General features: G+C 41.9%; 1 protein-coding gene across 1 annotated transcript in view; it reads left to right on the plus strand.

Annotated features, from left to right (window-relative positions):
• LOC308327995 (AT-rich interactive domain-containing protein 5B-like) overlaps window positions 1–19,710 on the plus strand; it is a gene marked incomplete at both ends in the record, with an annotated part of 85,478 nt that overhangs the window by 47,456 nt on the left and 18,312 nt on the right. The gene's annotated exons all lie outside the window — the stretch shown is intronic.

Consider the following 19,710-nt stretch of genomic DNA (forward strand, 5'->3'; position numbering starts at 1 on the left):
ACGGGGGGTGGCTCCCGTTCATAGACTGTAACGGTAGAACATACAGAACATACAGAACATACACGACTTTATGGTCATTTTTTTTATAAATGGGACCATAATTGCGAACGCAGTGAGCACTAACTATGAGACCTAGCAGATCATGTCTGTCTGTGTGTGTGTCTGTCTGTCTGTCCCGCTGTTACACCACCTGCCCGCCACCAGAGGGCGCAGCTGTATCACACACAAAAAACACACACGCACACCTTAACTTAAAAAAACTTAACTTAAAAAAAAAAAACTTAAAACCCCCCCCCCAAATATGTACAAGCTGCGTTCGCTTCCCGCGTTTGCGCGTCTTACTTGTTTTCCAAAAAGAATATTATGACATGAGAAATGAGACTTTAAACTAGTGACTGGAAGCAGAAAGTATTCATGACCATGTTTATTAAGGTAATACAGTCTAGGTGAAGTTGGGCCCAAATACATGGTCCTCTATGGGGATATGGGTTTTTTTTTGGGCCCAATGACAGCGCCACAACAGGCCATTATATGAACTTTCAGGATGTCCCGATTTCCTTAGTGGCTTCACAAAATATCTGTCTGACTGCCCCCCTGGTATTAATACATTTGATTATTCGTAATTATGTAAACGAAACGACTGACAATACATACAACCGAAAACAAAACAAGACAATATACGTACAATTCACACAAGGGGAGAAATCTACCTCTCTTCTCCATTGATGATCATAATACATACAGTACCTCAAACAGGTGCATCTGTTTCTACAGGTTAAACAGGTTTAACTGAATTTATACAAAATCAGGTCTTACGGTAGAGACACGAGTAATCCATCTAAACCAGTTATCTGTGAAGACTTCAACCTGACCTCTAAAGCTGAATGTAATTCTCTCCATAATAAATATACTATAGATTAAATCAATCCATTCATTTATAGTTGGTATAACATGTGTTAGTCTACTTTTTTGTTAAGGCTTTTTTTGGATGCCACAATACAAAAAAAAAGATTATTCTTTAATTTTTTTACATTTGAATATGGAATATTAATTGGCAGCACTACAGTGTGTACATTCTGCCAGATAATATGAATCGATCCCAAAATTGTGCTTGAATCCCCTTTTTGATAATATTTAAACTCAAAGTCGTTCTGAAATGGTAGCAAGTGGCAGCAAGACTAAAGATGCTTTAAGTAATATATCTGTCTATCAGGACACTTGTGCATACCCAGGTGGTGGTGCGGGTCAATGCAAGACAGTTTGCATAGAGTTAAAACAGCTGAACGTTTAAAAAAAAGTATCGCGCACACACACTCCAAAACACAGGTAAATGCAGGACTTGCTTACAGGATATATTGCACAACGCATTTTGCCCTACGGTTCATCAGGTGCTGTACACAGACGAGTGCAATCTGAGAACCCTTTGGCAAATAAAGGAAAAACGGCACCCTCTTTTCTTTTGAATTTGATGCAGTCGTCCGTTTGCAGCTCGTGGAAAAATGGAGATATTTGACTAAATAAACATTTTCTGCCAGAACTTTCAAATGAATATGGAAAAAAGGAATTACTTATTGGGTGGGTGCACAGGCAGTGCTATAAGTTTAAATGCAGACGAGGTCAGGCTGGTAACTGTGCGCGGACAAGACCGATCTATGGCTGTTTATTTGGAATACATGAAATATTTTATGTAAGGTCATAGACATTCTAATCTAGGGCTGTTCACTTGCAAACTTAGAATATTCACCTAATATTCAAACGTGTATTCACCAAGTAAAACCAACTTACAGTTAGTTGATTTAAAACATAGGCCTATTTGTGCGCTCGTGCTCCGGACAAGTGACTTTTGTGCCCGGGCAAGTCAATGGGAAATGTACTTGTCTGAAGGACCAAGTGCCTCAAAAAGTTAATGTCAAGCCCTGCCTGCAGGTATAATCTACAATGTGACTAATTATAAGGAGTCCTGTACGTGTCAAAATTACATTTGGTTTGATTTCCAAACACACTGGATAATACAGCTTTAGCCATTGGTTTTTGATTTCAGTATTTCTGTCACTGATATAAATGCCTAAGGATTTTTGCCAGAGGAGTATCTGAGTTGAGGTTCTGGACTCTCTACGGCACTTCTATATCTACTGCTTTGTTTGTGTTCTAATCTGTGTGCGGTAACCCTCGATGGCTCCAGTAAATCAAAGCTATCTAAAGAAACGAGAATAGACTTTCGAATCAATGCTTTTTAATTTAGTTCATTAAGGCGTGCGTTGGGATTCAGTACAATGCTTGGTAATTAATTGGCTATCATTCCCTGTTGAGAAATTTTCAATATGCTAATTGAATTCCATTTTTGCCTCACTGGGCACGGCCCGAACGGGGTGAGTCGGTTTATATAGTGTATATATACACTACCTGTGACGAGCGTTTTCCCCATTCATGTGAAGCATTATGAACTAAGTGCTGCAACAACTCCATCTGCCACTCAACAGCGCTTCCACTGTATGAACCCACTCATTTTTATTAACCCTGAGCGGGGACAAAACAATGGAATAATGTGATTCATCCGTCTTTTATATTTCCTTTACTCGCCCCGGGCTACAGCGAGTTGGCACTCGCATTAACGGCTGCTCTGGTCAGAAGTCATTGTTTTTCTTTTTTTCCCTGTGAATTTGCCAGTTGGCAACGGCACATTCTTGTCGGGGGAGCAGCAGAGGTGAGAAGGGAAGATCGTTGTATAGGCGTAGGAAAATAAGTTATGAATAGTAAAGCTAACATCCTGTGGCAGCTGTTGCTCATTCACTTGGCTTAATAATAATAATGCCATTCCTTCTGTGGGCCGAACATTGAAGCTAAACGTTTGTTTAGAGAGGCCTAAGGGAGTTCTAGGTTGACTAAGGCTTTCTATGCCATTCACCTGAAGGTTTTGCAGGTCAGAAGTAGGAGAGGTCAGTGACTGCCATTACACTCGTTGTTTTATTTGCACGCATGCACCGACGTACACGGGTGTGCACTGTGTGCAATGGCTCCTGAATAAATTCACATTACCCCTGTCAAGAAATTCCAAGACGGCACACATTAAATCCACCTTTTATTAGGATACTATACTCAGTACAGTGGACGAACAAGACGGAAACGTAATCGGCTGTTAAATGAGCGAAGTTAGAAATTGACTGGGAGGGGGGGGGGACCAATTTCACCGCCTATTTCTATTCTTCCCCTCAATGCTAATTCTGACCTTTTTGGATTCAGCTAAATCTGCCGTGGCAGCTCTAATAGCTGTCCTCTTGTCTGGACTAATTCACCAAAGTGTGTCAACCTACCTCAGGGGGTCGAGGAGGGGGAGGGGGGGGGGGGCTAGGGAAGGAGAGGCCAAATGAACATTTCTGCAGCCCGCAGTTAGCGTTTGTTGTGTAGACGGTGGTTTTCGGTTGCAGTTTTTGCTTTCAGCATATTACCAGATTAGGTCCTCATCTGTTTGCCATGTTATGCATTTGTGCTCATGTACTGATCTCTGCACACGTGATAACCGTGGGACGACAGGTCTTTTTTCTTTTTTTTACCAGTGCGCCCAGTATGCCGTCATACTGTTTTTTACTTCGGGGCTAGGTATGTCCTAAATTAAACATTGTTATAATTTAGCTATTGAAAAATAGCAGATCTACGATCTACAGCAGACCTACAAGCTCGTAGCGCGGCACCGAGTGGCGCGCTACGAGCTTGTAGGTCTGCTATTTTTGTTTTTAAATTGAACATATATTCTGTCAGAAGACTTATTTATTTCGACGTCAGGCCTAAATGGGTTAAAGATCTCTGTAATGTCACTGTAACGTTGGGGAAAGCATTTAGGGCGGTATAGCAATAATAAGGTGAACACAGCACTTTGTGACAAATCGTCGCTGAGAAGTTAAATATTTGCGCCAGGCCTTGCTTCGCGAAGGCTGCAGCTTGACGTAAGGTCACCCCTAATGTGATCGCTGCATCGGTAATGTGAATGTCACTGTTGTTGGCCAGCGTGCTTTTTTTTATCTGACTCGATCCATATTCATGTTTTGCATTAGCGTCATCATAGTGACCGTGGCCCTGTGTTTTTCTTTTGCTGTGACGGCGACCGGTTGCATATCTTTGAGCCCATAACTGCTCCATATTCATGTTCAGCTATACATCAGCTTCAACCCTCCACTGCCTCATTCGTGACATTCAATTCAAAGGGCTTTATTGGCATGAGAAAACATACGTTTACATTGCCAAAGCGGAAAGAACAATGCAACAATACAGCAATACAATCAAAACAAGAATGATGTACATTTGAAAGTCAGAATCTTCAATAGATCAATTTCTATGTACCAAGATCACTCGATGCCGGTATAGTGCAGGAATATACACAATGATTACTAGTCTTTAGGGTGGTTGTGTTCCATTTGATATCCTTCTCCTATCACAGCAATTCACAAATCTTGCTGCTGTGTTATTTGCAGATTGTTGTACTTCGCCCAGCAGATATGGGAGTTTTTTTGTCATTGGTCATGTTTTAAAAATCTCCGTGTGTGGTTGTAATCTGTGGGAAGTATGTGTCTCTGATGTCTTGGTACAATGGACAGATGGTTAGGAAGTGTAGCTCGGTTTCCACTTCATTTTGTGTGCATTCATGCCATTTGCTTTACTCATTATGGCCTCCCGCAACCTCTCTATGCCAACACGGGTTAATTTTTAAATTGTAACATTGTATGGCTCCGATTTGAGGACAAGTCAGCAATTACCCCTAGGGACACCTAATGTGCTACTGCTACAGTAGGCTACTTGGCCTCAGAGGGGTGAACATACTTATTACTTATTTTCAAACATATCTTCATGTCATTCTTTCCTAGCTCATGCTCATTGTAAAGGCCACCATTTATGTCTTTTCGCTCTGTCTCTCAGAAGTGGGCTGAGAATAATTTCCGAATTTTCCTATACTGATGACAAACTACAGCCTTTTGTCTTCCTGTAAAGTTAGCACACTGACATAGACGCCTCAATAAAACAAAAACTAAATTGAAATCAGGTTTGAAATGACCACCGATCATGTCATCAGCAGGCACACTATCCACAGTCCACCTCTGAGAAACAGTGTTGAAGAAGACAGACATGGTACAGTCCTATAGTGAGCATTAGTATGGGGAAAAAGACGAAATGCTCCTTTAAAGGAACGCTGGGGGATTTCACTGTGCAGTTGTGTGAAGCCCAGAATGTCCCAGTCCATGTTTGTTTATTCAGCGTCACACACTGAATCTGATACGCGTCGGTTGTTGTGTTTGATGTGCATATACAGATACACAGTTTAGGAAGTGACTTATTACGTAACAGATAACCAGAGACAAGCTGGGACGTTTATATATAGCGTATACTACAATTTTCTGTTACACACGGTTAGTCCTTTTTATAGGCTGTTAAAACAGAGAGACAGATAAAGAGAGAGAAAGAGAAGAGAGAGAGAGAGAGTTACTAGATAAGGTGAAATGTTGAGTGACAGATGATGGTGTACCTTCTGATTCATTGCTGTGATATATAGCACTGAATATTATATTACTAGCGTTACTTTGCCGGGGGATTTTATTGTGTGAAAATGCGTGTGTTTTTTCTTCATGCCTGCTTTGAAAAGCCATTCATTTTTGGGCATAGTGTAGAGAATATTACAGCCATAATTCTCCTTTTGTTCTCCCTCTTCTGGAGTAATGCTCACAAATTACTCACCTCCCCCCCCCCCCCCCCCAAACCTCTTTTGGAAACCTAACACCCCGTGTGTGCACGTTGCTTGAATCAACAGCATTTTGAAAGTTGGGTGAGGCAATCATGTTTTGGTGGTGAAGAGGCTCTTCTCTTTCTTCCTCCCTCTCTCTCTCTCTCTCTCTCTCTCTCTCTCTCTCTCTCTCTCTCTAGTCTCTATGGTCTTCACTAACTCACTCTCTTTTTGACCTCCATTCCCCCCACCGCGTTTTCTTGGCATGGAAACCGTATATTTCATGCGCGGTTAAGTGTTTTTTTCCCCCGTTTGAAATAGCTCTTTTGCTCTGTGACCGTTTGATGTTTATTATTAAAAAAAAAAAAAAAAGAACATTTTCAGTGGAATCCTTCTTTTGGAATCCTTTTATTTATTTATTATTGTCTTGTAATCCCCCCCCCCACACCCCCCGAGTGGCAGGAGAGGAAACATTTTGTTTTACTTTTATACAGCATATTAATACTGTCCAGATGCCCCAAAACCAATGGTATTTCTTTTTTTGCTCTATTTTAAGTGTGTGCGCGTGCGTGTGTGCGTGCGCGTTGGGAGGGTTCGCCCTGGTACTATACCGCGATAAGAACAGAAATGTAAACAGTGATAGAAGAAAGATTTCTTTGTCTTCATTTGTCACTCCTCTTCCTACTGAAACTGATATCCACGACGGAGAGAACAAAAGGAAGTTATTTTAAAATCTTGCTCTGTCATGTCGGGGTATGTTGTAGCTGTGAAAATGAACGGCACAATATACATGTAGCTAGGTTTAGTGGGTGGTATCGCTTGCCATGAATGCGTGATTCCTAAACTTGAGCCCACTCTCCCTCTATTTCAAACACAACATCACAATATATGAAAGAAATATGCACTGACCCCCCCCCAGTATAGGATTGTCCTATAATCAGCCCCACCTGTTAATGTAATTGCTTACTAAGCTCCCTTATTCCTATATCTCCTTCAACGTCATTGTGTTAACCATCAGTGGATGCATCTTTATTGACCATATGTCGTGGTATAGAGAGGTCATTAAAAAGTAAGATTTAGAAAGGCGAGGGATGAATACGCTGCAAGCGTATAGAATCAGATTTCATAACTAGGGCATATGCGTTTGTGTTATTGCATCAAAGGCGAGCTGAACATGTGCTTGAAGGTTATACATTATGTGAAGGGGCTGATCAAAAAAGTTGTACGATTTAGCCTGCAATTTCAAAGACCCCTGTGCTATGGAACATTGTTATACAAGCTGTCAGAGCTTCAGAGTAAATCTCTCCTCCAGATGACGTGCAGTTGTCTCGGCGTTCCGGGCATTTTTCTGAAACCCTCGGCGACGGCGAGTTGAATGATTTGAGTTTTGTTTTTTCCCAATTATTATGGATGGTTGGAAATGGCAATGAATCCTCCTTCCTTTTCTGCTTCATTTAGTTATTTCGTTGAATGGACACTAAACTGGGAGGCGTGATATGTCGCGGTGCAAAAGCCATCCCGGTGTTCATACACATTGCCTTGCTGCTTGCCAGCACTTTCTCTCACATTCATTTTTTGAGTTCCAATAAAAACACATGAGCACTCTGAAGGAGACCGCCTGTAATGATAAGCAAGCACATTGTTCTTTGAAACAAATGTGACCAGATTTGACTGAGAGACTGCCATCGCGTAAATTACAGCTTTTCACCAGAGGAGAATTATTATTATTATTTTTTTTTTATATGAGTTAATAGCACAGGCGGACTCGTTACATACTAGAGCATGGCTGAAATAAGTGTCGGAGCTGAAATCGACATGTAAATATGAAATAAATGCCCAAACATGTAGCTGGGTGTAATGTTAGAGACCACAGAAGATATGTAAATATGAAATAAATGCTTGAACATGTAGCTAGGTGTAATGTTATAGAGACCACAGAAGACATGTAAATGAAATAAATGCCCAAACATGTAGCTAGGTGTAATGTTAGAGACCACAGAAGTGAACCTTTCAAGCCTGTTTTCTCAACTCGCTGTTTTCTGCAAGACATTATACTCTATAAGCCATGTCTCCAACACTGGTGGGCCAAACTGAACAACCAATATTTCAATTTGAAGCTTTCATATGATATGAAAAAAAAACGAAAATTCAAAAAAATCCAATGGCAGTCCCAGCTCAGTCAAATTTAGTCACAAATGATCAGTTTACAATCATCATGCACCTTGCTGGCCGAACAAGACTATACATCTAATGGCGTTTGGATCTCAAAGCTCACGTGGCCCACCCGTCAGTGATCTATATAACGTATCTGTGACGTGTGACGTATGACCTCAAATTTGGGTTTTTTAGCTTGATCCAACCCCCGTTGACTTCCATTATAACATTATATTAACCCATTTTGACCTGGAAACGATTCTTCTAAATCTCCTGACTGTTTTATTGAAAAGGCTGTTTTTCTACATCAGTCGTCGCTCAAACACTTTCATGTCACTTTTCAACGATTCTTCAAAAATAGCAGACCTACGAGCTCGCTATGAGCTTGTAGATCTGCTATTTTTCAATAGCTAAAGCACGACATGATGCCAACACCAAAAGGGGTTCCCGCCCAGAATTGGTTAAAGTTAAATATGCCAAAAGGTAGCAGAGGTATAGTATTTTCTTAGCCTGCCTGACGGTGTGCACAGAAAGACCTGGCCACTTATTGGTCCAGTGGTTTGTGAGATTTGCCTGGACAAGCACCACGTACAGACGCATCCGAGCAGACGAGGAGCCCTCTTGTATTCGCTTCACCTCCTTCAGAAATCACATACTGTATTTATTTATACTTTCCAGACTCACTCCTCTGCTTTTGGATTATACTCTCAGCAGAGTGTGATAAAATGTGACTATATAGCCTTGGATAAATTCACGCATGGTCTGTTTTTATTCATTCTTCAGAATCAAGACCCGAGATCAGATTCTAAAAAATGTCTTCTACATCCTGACAGTTTTCTAGAAAAAGCTATGCTTCTATGTCAGTCGTTCTTCAATTTTTCAAAAATAGCAGACCTATACATTTATACAAGCTTGTAGATCTGCTATTTTTCAATAGCTAAAGCATAACGTCATGCCATAAACACCAAAAGGGGGTTCCCGCCCAAAATGGGATAGTATAGAGCCAGTACAAATAACATACCGGTTGGAACATAAATGTGCAGAACACTATAGTATTTACAGTATCATTATAAAAACATGACTTCTAAATAAGTTCATGATTTTTCATTTTTCAACATGTGATGTAATCGGCAACATACAGCGTTTCCTTTTCAAGCAAACAGTTCATAATGGATACGTAAAGCATCTGGCCACAGGTCAAAAGTCTCCAGAAGCCCCGGACCTTTTTATTTACAGTACAAACAAAGTTTTCTCTCACAGGCATACAGTAATACTTTATCTGGGATAATACAAAGAGTCAGAGTGCTAACATAACCATAGGGTAAAGCCTCTTTACTTGAGGCAAGTTGTACTCAATTTAGAGTCGGTGTGTACATCTAAAGGACAAATGCATCTCATTCTACAAAATATAGTCTTGTGCGCATTCTAAAAATGTCTAAGCTGAATGACTTAATTAAACTGAATGACTTAAACCTGTGCAGTAATTACAATACTGTATCCTATTTATTCTATCACGTTACAGTACTTTCTATGTCAACTGAGTCAACTGAGCGGGATCTTGAAAGCAGTCCTTTGATTAGCAAACTAGCATCTCACTTAACATCGGCAGGTTACAGGCTTGTTGTCGCTTCTAAGTTTCCAAACACGGTTGATGTCTAGCTTCAGCAAAAATCACATGGCTTCAACCGAGGCGAGTGATATACTGTATAGGACTGTAACGGTAAACTGGAGGACTGTAGCATGGAGCATTCTGTAAAATATACACTCTTCTCCCAAGGCATTTACAGTACTAGGAAAAAATGTGACATTCTCGACAAAAGATATTGCTCTGGGATGAAACTGGAACTCAAAAGACGGAAGAGACATTTAGCTTATGTTGAGAATTTTGTAAATACTGTAGCAAACATTCTGAAGATTCTTTTTAATTTGTAGGTTTACGGTACATAACGTTGAGATCCAAACATCATCCTTAATTAACTTAATTCATTGTATTTCGATGAAAGCCTTCAGGGCTCCTACACATAGGCCCTTAACCCATTCTGACCTGAGATCAGATTCAGATTCTAAAAATGTCGTTCTTCGATTTCTCAAAAATAGCAGACCTACAAGCTCATAGCGCGCCACTCTGTGTCGTGCTATGAGCTTGTAGATCTGCTATTTTTCAATAGCTAAAGCATAACATGATGCTAACACCAAAAGGGGTTCCCGTTCAGAATGGGATAAACAAGGAATAGAGAGATGGTCTGGCCTGTACTTTGTGAAGGGAATGATTATTTATAATCACCATATAGTTTAATGCAGCAAAGATGTTTTGGAATTACAATACTAGGTTAATTTTGAAACTCCCCCATCCCATCAAATGTAACTAGAGCGTGATCTATTAGAATACATATGTTTTATTGATGTACGAGCACTGTGTTTATCCAGCCATTTGTTTATTTATAGGTTGATGCTATGATTTTCTGCTATTTTTTACCCCCTGGAGTAATGAATAGGATAAGCCTTGAAGCTTATCCACCCACCCCCTCCTCTCCTCTCTCTCTCTCTCTCTCTCTCTCTCTCTCTCTCTCTCTCTCTCTCTCTCTCTCTCTCTCTCTCTCTCTCTCTCTCTACCTCTCTCTACCCAGATTGAAATACGGTGATTTATCTCGAGTTCTCGCCACAGTCTGTCAATATCAGTAATATTTAAGTGTTTGCCCTCTTTTCTTTTCTCTTTTCCTCTAGTCTATATTATATAACTTACCTTTGAGTCTGCACACTAACATCCTCAGTGCTCGATTTAACTGTACTGTACTGTACTGTACTAGTGTACTGTACTGTACTGTACTGTACTGTACTGATTAACTGTGTAATAATGGTCACCCACTCATGGTACTATATGGGGCGTGTACTTGGGACACGTCTTAAGCACTCCTACTGTACTTTCATCACTAACAATGAAAACTGCAACGAGAACAGTCATTACAAATCTTCCATATTTTATTGACCCACTTATATCTAAGAGTTAGGGTTTTTTTTGTACTGTAGCTTCTACTTGCCAACACACACTGTATTCACTTCAGATATTTACAGTTTGCATTTATTAGGCTGTAGCTCTCATCTGTGTAGTCTGTGTATTTAAACTTTTATTTTTTATTTTTTAAACTTTAGACAGCATAACGTCACCGTTTGAGGAAATTCAGTCGGGGGACGACGACAATGGTTGCATGTTGTCGTGAACAGGGTGACACAAAAGGCGTTTTGTATGTTTGTAATTACAGTGTGCAGCTGTGTGTGCGTGTGTGTGCGCGCGCGCCGCCTTGTGTGTCCGTCTCTCGATCTAATGTTATCAAGTTCCTCCTAGGGGTCAAAGGCCACCCAGCATTCCTCAGTGTGTGTGTGTCAGTCAGCGGGCCCGGCCCCAGTCTGATGATGTTTGATGTGGGTTAATAGGTCCTTATGGCACTGTTATGGCACAATGCTTCTGTTATGGACGCCTCCTTCACTGTACGAGGAAATAAAAGGGAGGGATATATATATATATATATATATATATATATATATATATATATATATATATATATATATATATATGTGTATGCACATATGCGGTAAGCTCCTATTTACCTTTACAAATGGGAGGCTCGCATACACTCGCTTTATGAGTTTACACAAGTGATAATGTACACACGTTCACCCCCCCCCACCCTGTTGAAACGTATACACCCAAATGAATCCGATCTAGAATGATTTCATAATCCTCTGCAATAATAAACTTCTTTGAACAATTTAATTGGCTCTTCCTGGAATGGTTGCTGCAGCCTCGCTTCATTTAATCTGATGAAAGACTAATGTTGCTGCTCCCCGGGGTGAGCATGCACAACGGCACACAAACTAATACATTAACCCGTTCTGGGCTGTGAGGTCGATAAAAAAAAAAGGCTTTTCATGTCAAGGACCCCCAGAAGTATCTCTATTGGGCCACGGACCCCCCCCCCCCATTTCACAATATGTAGTTCCAGGGACCCCCCCCCCCCCCCCCCAGAAGCCAATATTTTAGTTAAAAATGTTCGCTCTGAAATATATACAGTATTCAAAGACTTGTGCCACATTTTCACGATTTTTCAAAAATAGCAGACCTACAAGCTTGTATAGGTCTGCTATTTTTCAACAGCTAAATTACAACATAATGTTTAAAACACCAAAGGGGTTCCCGCCCAGAATGGGTTAAGAACACTCTGCTTCCTCCTTTTATTTTCCCCTCTTTAAAAAACGGGCATAATAAAGTCAAGGAAATTCATGGCTCACTTTTGCTAATTTCATGGTCCCCAAATTGCTTTCTTATTTACATGCTAATCGTGTTTAATGATTGGAGGTCGGTCACTTCTAGAAGTGAGAATCCTTCTTGTGTTTCCTGGTAAAGAGGAGGAGGGATTGGGGGTCTGATGGTGTTGATATTCTGTGGTTCATTCGCCCAGTAAAGACGACAGTTGTATATACGATGAAGCCAGTCATACCCATATTTGGGATTCTTATACCAATTTTTTATCCCAATCCGCCGTCCTTTTGACCTAATAAAAAAAAAACTATTTCAAACGGTATAAAACATATGCAGGGTTTCCTTGCCTCGCAGCATGCACATAAAACTTGGTACACACACACACACACACACACACGCGCGCGCGTGCGCGCAAAGACGACACTACAGTGCCATATTTTGCCAATGTGACGTTCGCATTTGGAAATGCCTTTTGAAACGTCGTCTGTGAAGTTGGACTCCCTGTACACTGTGATGACGTACATACAAACAGTCAAATCCTCAGTGTTCTCGGTTGTGTTTGCTTCCGTTTATTATCTGCGCTCAAATCGAACACTTTTTTTTACAGGGTGTGTAGAATGTTGTCTTTATGGCGATAGCGCAGGGAAATAGAGGTGGGCTATAATATGCAAAACGGGAGAGAAGTATTTAAGATTGAAACCGACATGAAGTCCTCATGATGGTCCATGAGGAAAATGTCCTGTTTTTCTCGCGGGGGGATTTTGATGATGACACTTTGAATGGAAAGCTTGTGTACCGCTCTAGTGTGGACACAGAAATGAGCTCACACACACACACACACACACACACACACACACACACACACACAACTTGCCTTACTATGGCGAGGAAACCCCCCATTTACATGAATTCATTTGGCAACTATAGTTAATTCGCTACCCCAGCAACGACACGGGCATGACCCCAAAGGGCAAGTGTAAGCCAATTAAAACGTTGACCTCGACCCTAAATCTAAAACACCCACTTACCCTTCAGGCTTCACAGAAGAGGGGACCCCCCCCCCCCACACACATGAGACTGTATAGTACACTGAGAAAGATGAATGTGGGAGGAAGTTTAGAAGTGTGAGCTAAAATATGTCTATGTGAGTATTTATAATGTTTCTGCCACACGCACACACACACACGCACACACACACGCACACACACACACACACACACACGCACACACACACTCGCACACACACACTCGCTTGCTGGGATCTGGGCTTGTCTCCATGGCGACGCTATAGTCGGGAGTGTGCCGAGGTGTCCTAGTCAGTGTTCCTGACGGGTTCTCCTGATGATGATTGATAATTACTAACTGACTTGTTGTCGTCCCCCCCCCCCCCGTCCCCCCCTTCCCGCAAACATATGGTGGGAGCTGCCCTCCGCCATGGATCTGCCAACTTGTTCCCTTTTCTGATAATGGCTTTTTAACGTCGCGTTTTGTCACGTGCGCAATGCAATAATTCCCCACCGCATAACCACTCCGCGTCCGCCTTTGTAATTACATTTGCTGCCTATGCTCACACACAATTTTTTACAGTTACAAGGAAGAGAAATGGATGGGAGACTCACAGGAGTGACAGGTATAGTCTGGCTGGCAGGCAGTCTGGTGGGTGGGTGGGTGGGATGGCAACGATTTCACATCCAAATCCATGGATGTGTCCTCCTCCGTCCGCACGCTCCGCAACAGCGGCGGGATTTAATTTGACAAATTGTCTGGACAGACGAGGAGGAGGAGGAGCACCATTTTTTTGCAGAGTAGTCTCATATTAGAATTTAAGCACCTGATAATGGTCGAGGCACCGGGGCCGTATTTCAAAATGGCGAGCGAGCGTGCCTGTTCATTCCATATTTGTGAGGGGAATTATTATTCGTGTGTGTGTGTGTACTGTGTGTGTGTGTGTTTGCATGCATAACGGCCCCCTTTATTTAGAAGCAAATGGAGGCAATCTCACTGTGTTCACACTAGAGCCCACAGAGGGTATCAATTCTACAGTATATAAACATGAATAATCTACTGCGCACAGACAGTACCTGTTAAAGACATTTGCATAGCCGCTACACTATAGTATACTATATGGTCATATTACCACATTGTAAAATGGCACCTCATTTTGAATCATTAACTGGCATATATACCCCTTTTTTATTTATATTCACTGACACGTACTACTGGATAGACATATTGTGTAGCTGTTCATACCAACGTGATATTGGAATTGAGATAACGTGGCAGACCAAAAACAGCACTATTTAAAAAAAGATATATATGCACAATATGTGAAGAGGAGCCTGTATTTAATATGTGGAATCACAAGCGTTTCTTGCTGCACACCCCCTGTGCACCTGAAGATGTTGGATATATATATATGCATGCCTGGCATTTCGATGGTTTGTGTTTTGTTAGTGCTTTCCGTGGTTCTGTGGGCGACTTAATCAAAACGTGAACGACCTCCGTTTCCCTGTAGAATCAGGTCATCGGGATGCTTCTGCGTCTCCTCTCCTCTATACGCAGTCAGTCTACCCTTAAACCCCTTTTGGTGTTCTGTTAGCGTCATGTTATGCTTTAGCTATTGAAAAATAGCAGATCTACAAGCTCGTAGCGCGCCACCGAGTGGCGCGCTGCGAGCTTGTATAGGTCTGCTATTTTTGAAAAATCGTGAAAATGTGCCTCAGATTTGGAATATATATTCTTTTCAGAACGAACGTTTCTAACTCAAATCTTTGCTTCTGGAGAGGTCCCCAGAAACAACATATTTTCAGATGGGGGTCTCGGAGGCCAATTACAGATCATTTTTGGGGTCCTTGACATGAAATATTGAGTGATAGAAACATAGAGTATTTCAGAAAACTGTCAGGATTTAGAAGACATTTTTTTACAGGCCTAAATGGGTTAAGGGCGCGTTTGTTTTCCACTGCCCCGGTATCCCAAACGGGTCGGAGCAGCAGTTTACCTATATATATATTATATATCTCTCCTCTGTCCTCATACTGGTTTACTGTTTTGTTCACCTGCTGCAGCATGCAAAAGGAAAAGGGCTGTTCTCTCGAGTTATTTATAATACAAGTTGAACTGAGGTGTGCCCACAGGCAGGGCTTTACGTGAAGGAGATAATGATGGGTAGCACACACTGCCGTCACTCAACCCAGTGGAGGGTGCAGTCTTTAACCCATTTTGGACTGAGGTCCATTAAAAAAAAGGCTTCTAAATCCTAGATTTCTTCTGAAAAACCTATGTTTCTATATGGCAGTGGTGGTGCTCAACCTTTTTCAAGTCAAGGACCCCCAGTATTATCTCTATTGGGCCACATTGACCCCCGTTTCAAAATATGTAGTTCAGGGACACCCCCCCCCCCCCCCTAGAAGCTAATATTTTAGTTAAAAATGTTCACATTTTCACGACTTTTCATGAATTGCAGACCTACACTGAACGTCCTGAAGAAAAGACAAACGTTTAGTCGACCTCGCATGACTTCCCGTCTTATATGACACGTGTGTGTGTGTGTGTGTGTGTGTGTGTGTGTGTGTGTCTGTGTCTGTGTGTCTGTGTCTGTGTCTGTGTGTCTGTGTCTGTGTGTGTGATATGGTGCTTCCATTAAGGTCAGGATCAAATATCCTCAGAAATTAGGACAGGAGGCTTTTTTCGTCTGGTTTAGTGAGTGAGTGAAGGTGGTGAGTGGAAGTCAATATACCAGGTCCTCTAACACAGGGGTTTTCAACAGGTGGTCCGTGGACCACTGGTGGTCCGTGGAAGTATTGCATGTGGTCCCTGACCATGCATTTAGTAATGTACGTAGCAAAGTATTTTCTTCCACGGAACAGAACAGTGCACTGACTAAACGTCTGTGCACTGTTCCGTGGAAGTGCGTCAATGTTATCAGAATTACTGGGAAGTCTGAGGTTAAGAAATTCCACAGAAAAGGCAGTTAATTAGAATCTCAAGAAGGGTGTACCACTGTACCAGCTTGCCTGAATGAGTCATCATTATTAGGAAATGTTAATGTGCCCATATAATCATGTCATCATGTGCTATATCTTGCACATATTTTTACTATATATATATATATATATTACTATTACTATTATTAAAATAGTTCAAATAGCTGATAATAGCCATAATGTATGGATGTAGATCTGCTAGTATTTTTCAAGATAGTAAAATATGGAAAAAAAAGGTTTAGGGATAAAGGTTAAGGCACGCCCAAGATAGGGCGACATGTGTCAGTACTGTATATCCGTTAAGTCCGTGGACCATCGTTTGAGAAACGGTATAAGACATGGGATGCATTCCATAACAAGTGTTACGAAAGCACTAATCTTAGCCCGCATCCCAATACAACACAACAGTGGTCCCCAGGTTGATCCTTAGTCAGGGTGGTGGTCCCTGGTTCACAATCAGTTGAAAACCCCCGCTCTAACAGACACGTTGTCAACGCACGGGGTCTGGAAAACCCGCAAGGGGTCCTAGGGAGGATTCCAGGGGGTCCTCAAACCCTTTTAACTGGTTCATTGTACACTTGTACAGTGTATATTGGTGGTTCCAGAGATAACAAAGTCTTATCAAAGGGCCCTAAGGCATATCAAACTGGGCGTCCTTAACAATTAAAAACATTGAGCATCACCACTGCTGTATACTATAACGTCAGCCCACCAGAGAGAGAGAGAGAGAGAGAGAGTGTGAGAAAAGGGATGGGTAGAGACGGAAGCAGAGGCACGATTTTCTCCGGCTCGAGACTTATGGAGGAGTTGAGGACCCCGCGGCTAAGTGGGTGGCTGTTGTTAGCTCGTTTAGTAAAAAGAAAAAAAGCCTGTCTAATCCTTTCCCCTCGTACTCCAGTGTTCACTCTCACAGCCCTTGTACTGCTACACTGCTTTCAGTGTTGTCAGGAGCCTCGTCCGATACAGGTGCTTCTCCAAACGCAACACTGCTCACCGACCGTGAACGCCAGTGGGAAATTGAAATGGTTTGTCTCTCTTCCTGCAGGTCTTTTTTATTTTTATTTCTTTCTTTCTCTCTGTCTGTCTACAGTATCTCCCTCTCTCTCTCTCTCTCTCTCTCTCTCTGTCTGGGTATCTCTCTCACGTGCCTTTTGATAAACTATTAAAACCGTAGACTCTTGAGAGATTTGGCAAACTAGTGTGCACCGGTTCCACTTTTAACCCATTCTGAACGGTGTTGGCATCATGTTATGCTTTAGCTATTGAAAAATAGCAGATCTACAAGCTCATAGCGCGCCACCGAGTGTCGCGCTACGAGCTTGTAGGTCTGCTATTTTTGAAAAAATCGACTGACGTTTTTAGAATCTGATCTCAGGTCAGAATGGGTTAATCAGACCAGTGTGTGTCCAGTGGAAACCTCGTATGAATCTGATCTCAGGTCAGAAGCGGGAGCTTCCAGAAGGGCAAATTGCTTGTGACAGACTTGTGTCCCTCACTGCCAACTGGTCTATAAGGGGACAGACAAAGTGGTGTTATTTTTAAGCATAGCCGCTGTGGTGCTATAGAGCTATACAAATATTCAGTTAAGGAATTGTAACGCTTCTGTGTGTGTGTGTGTGTGTGTGTGTGTGTGTGACTGTGATCAGGGTAATTCAGCAAAAATGCTGTCACTTCATCAATCATCGCTATACCTACGTCTCTCTCTGTCTCTCTCTCTCTCTCCCTTTTCTCGTTCTCTTGGTCTGTCCCTATACTGTATCTACAGTAGGGAGGGTGTTGTTGCCGAATGCCAGGCATAATTTGGGTGTGTTACAGTAACCAGTATCCGCCGCCTCGGAATGAGTCGACCACATTCCTCGTTAAACTTCAGCCTCATAGTGCGATGGAATATTCCTCCTCTTGTTCATGGGTGAGAGTTAACCAATATCAATTGGCAGTGTGAGGTATTTTTTTTTGCAATTTATTGTTTATATCCCGCAACCCGCTTAATTATATTATATTAATTAATGTCAAATCCTCTGACATCGCATAGAGACTTTGACGATTAATAATCCCTGTATACACTATCCACCCTCTCGATCAATTCCACGATAGAGATGTTTGACGTGTTACACATTGCTTTTATTGTTAAAAAAAAAGTGCCCATCAGCGTGACGCAAATGACTTTTGCACAGAAACGTGCCTTGTGGGGGTGGAGGAGACTTGCTGAATAAATCAGATGTCAAGATGTGGCAAAAGAGAGTTATGGGCATTTCAGGCATGCCAGATATTCAGCTTGCCTGCCATTGCCTGTGTTCCCCCCCCCCCCCCTCCCCCCCCCCCCCGAGTTAAAGTTGTACTCGGGCATGTGGCACCGTTCCTGAATACCGACTGCAGCCCAACGACTCAGTTGTTGAAATGTACAGTAGGGCCTGATAGATTAGCCTGTGGGTACAGTAACGTAAAGGGCTGATTCATACTCTTATGAATTATGAATCGGCCCTAAAGGTCCACCATGTAAAGATTTAATTGACACTTTTTGAGTGGTGCAACCACTCCAAGGAACAGCAATGTCCGTGTACACCTATATAGCTATGTGGTCATGAGCACCAGTATATGCCTATTAGTACCAGTAGGGGCGCTGTTTGCCAGAGAGAGAGAGAGTGCGGGGGGAGTGGCACCACTCGGTTCACACGGGTGTGATTTTTTTTAAATAAAGTTGGATATTGGAAGCCTGTCACAGTAATGGTTAAGTGAAGACTTGTGTAATGTTTCTCATGTCGGTTAACTTGTTCCGCTAGTATGTAAATGTCAAAATTGAGGCTCTCAAGTTCAACTTGAGTGAAGGGCATGTATTTCAATACCACTACTAGGTAATTGAAGTACCTAAAAAAGTACTCGAAATGCTTTGAGACTATAATACTTGAACGCCAAGTCATTCGTGCGACCTTGCAGAAATATCATCGGGTGTTTATGCCTTTTATATTGTGGAGGTGTGTGTGGCCTAAACAGCGAACGCCCTATCAAGGTGAGACATGACTTCAATGAGCTGGCATTCACAACTTTCACAGTACGACTCGCCTCAGCTTCAGGGTATTTGAAGGGCAGAACACATTAAATCAGGTGGTGTCATTACATTTTGCTCATCTTTTGATTCGCTCACACAGTACAAATCGATTACCTTTCTGCTCTGTTCTCCCTAATATCGCAGAATCAACGTTATTGTTAACCCTAAAACTCTTTGATTGTCTTTAACCATTAAGCCCTATTTCATACTTCCTAGCCGAAAATCTACAAGCTCATGCATTATGACGCGTTGTGCGAGATTGTAGATCAGGTATGTTTTATTGTGTTTATTTTAGCCTATAACATAGGCACGTCATGTTAATTATTAGTCATGCCTCACTCACCCGCCTCTTCCCCATCCCTCTTTTGAGCTTTGAAAAGGCACCACACTTCTGTTTATTCTACTGACCTACAGAGCATTTCACACAGGCAGAGCTAACATACAGGCAGGTACAGTAACATTCTGGAAGGCTTTATTCAGTTATGCTAAAAAAATCAAGGGGATGACGACCTTGAAAGAATGTCCGTTTTTCAAAGACGAGCACCCAAGGCAGTGCCTG

This window comes from Protomyctophum bolini (assembly GCF_963924005.1).
Source record: "Protomyctophum bolini genome assembly, chromosome: 14".
NCBI lineage: Eukaryota > Metazoa > Chordata > Actinopteri > Myctophiformes > Myctophidae > Protomyctophum > Protomyctophum bolini.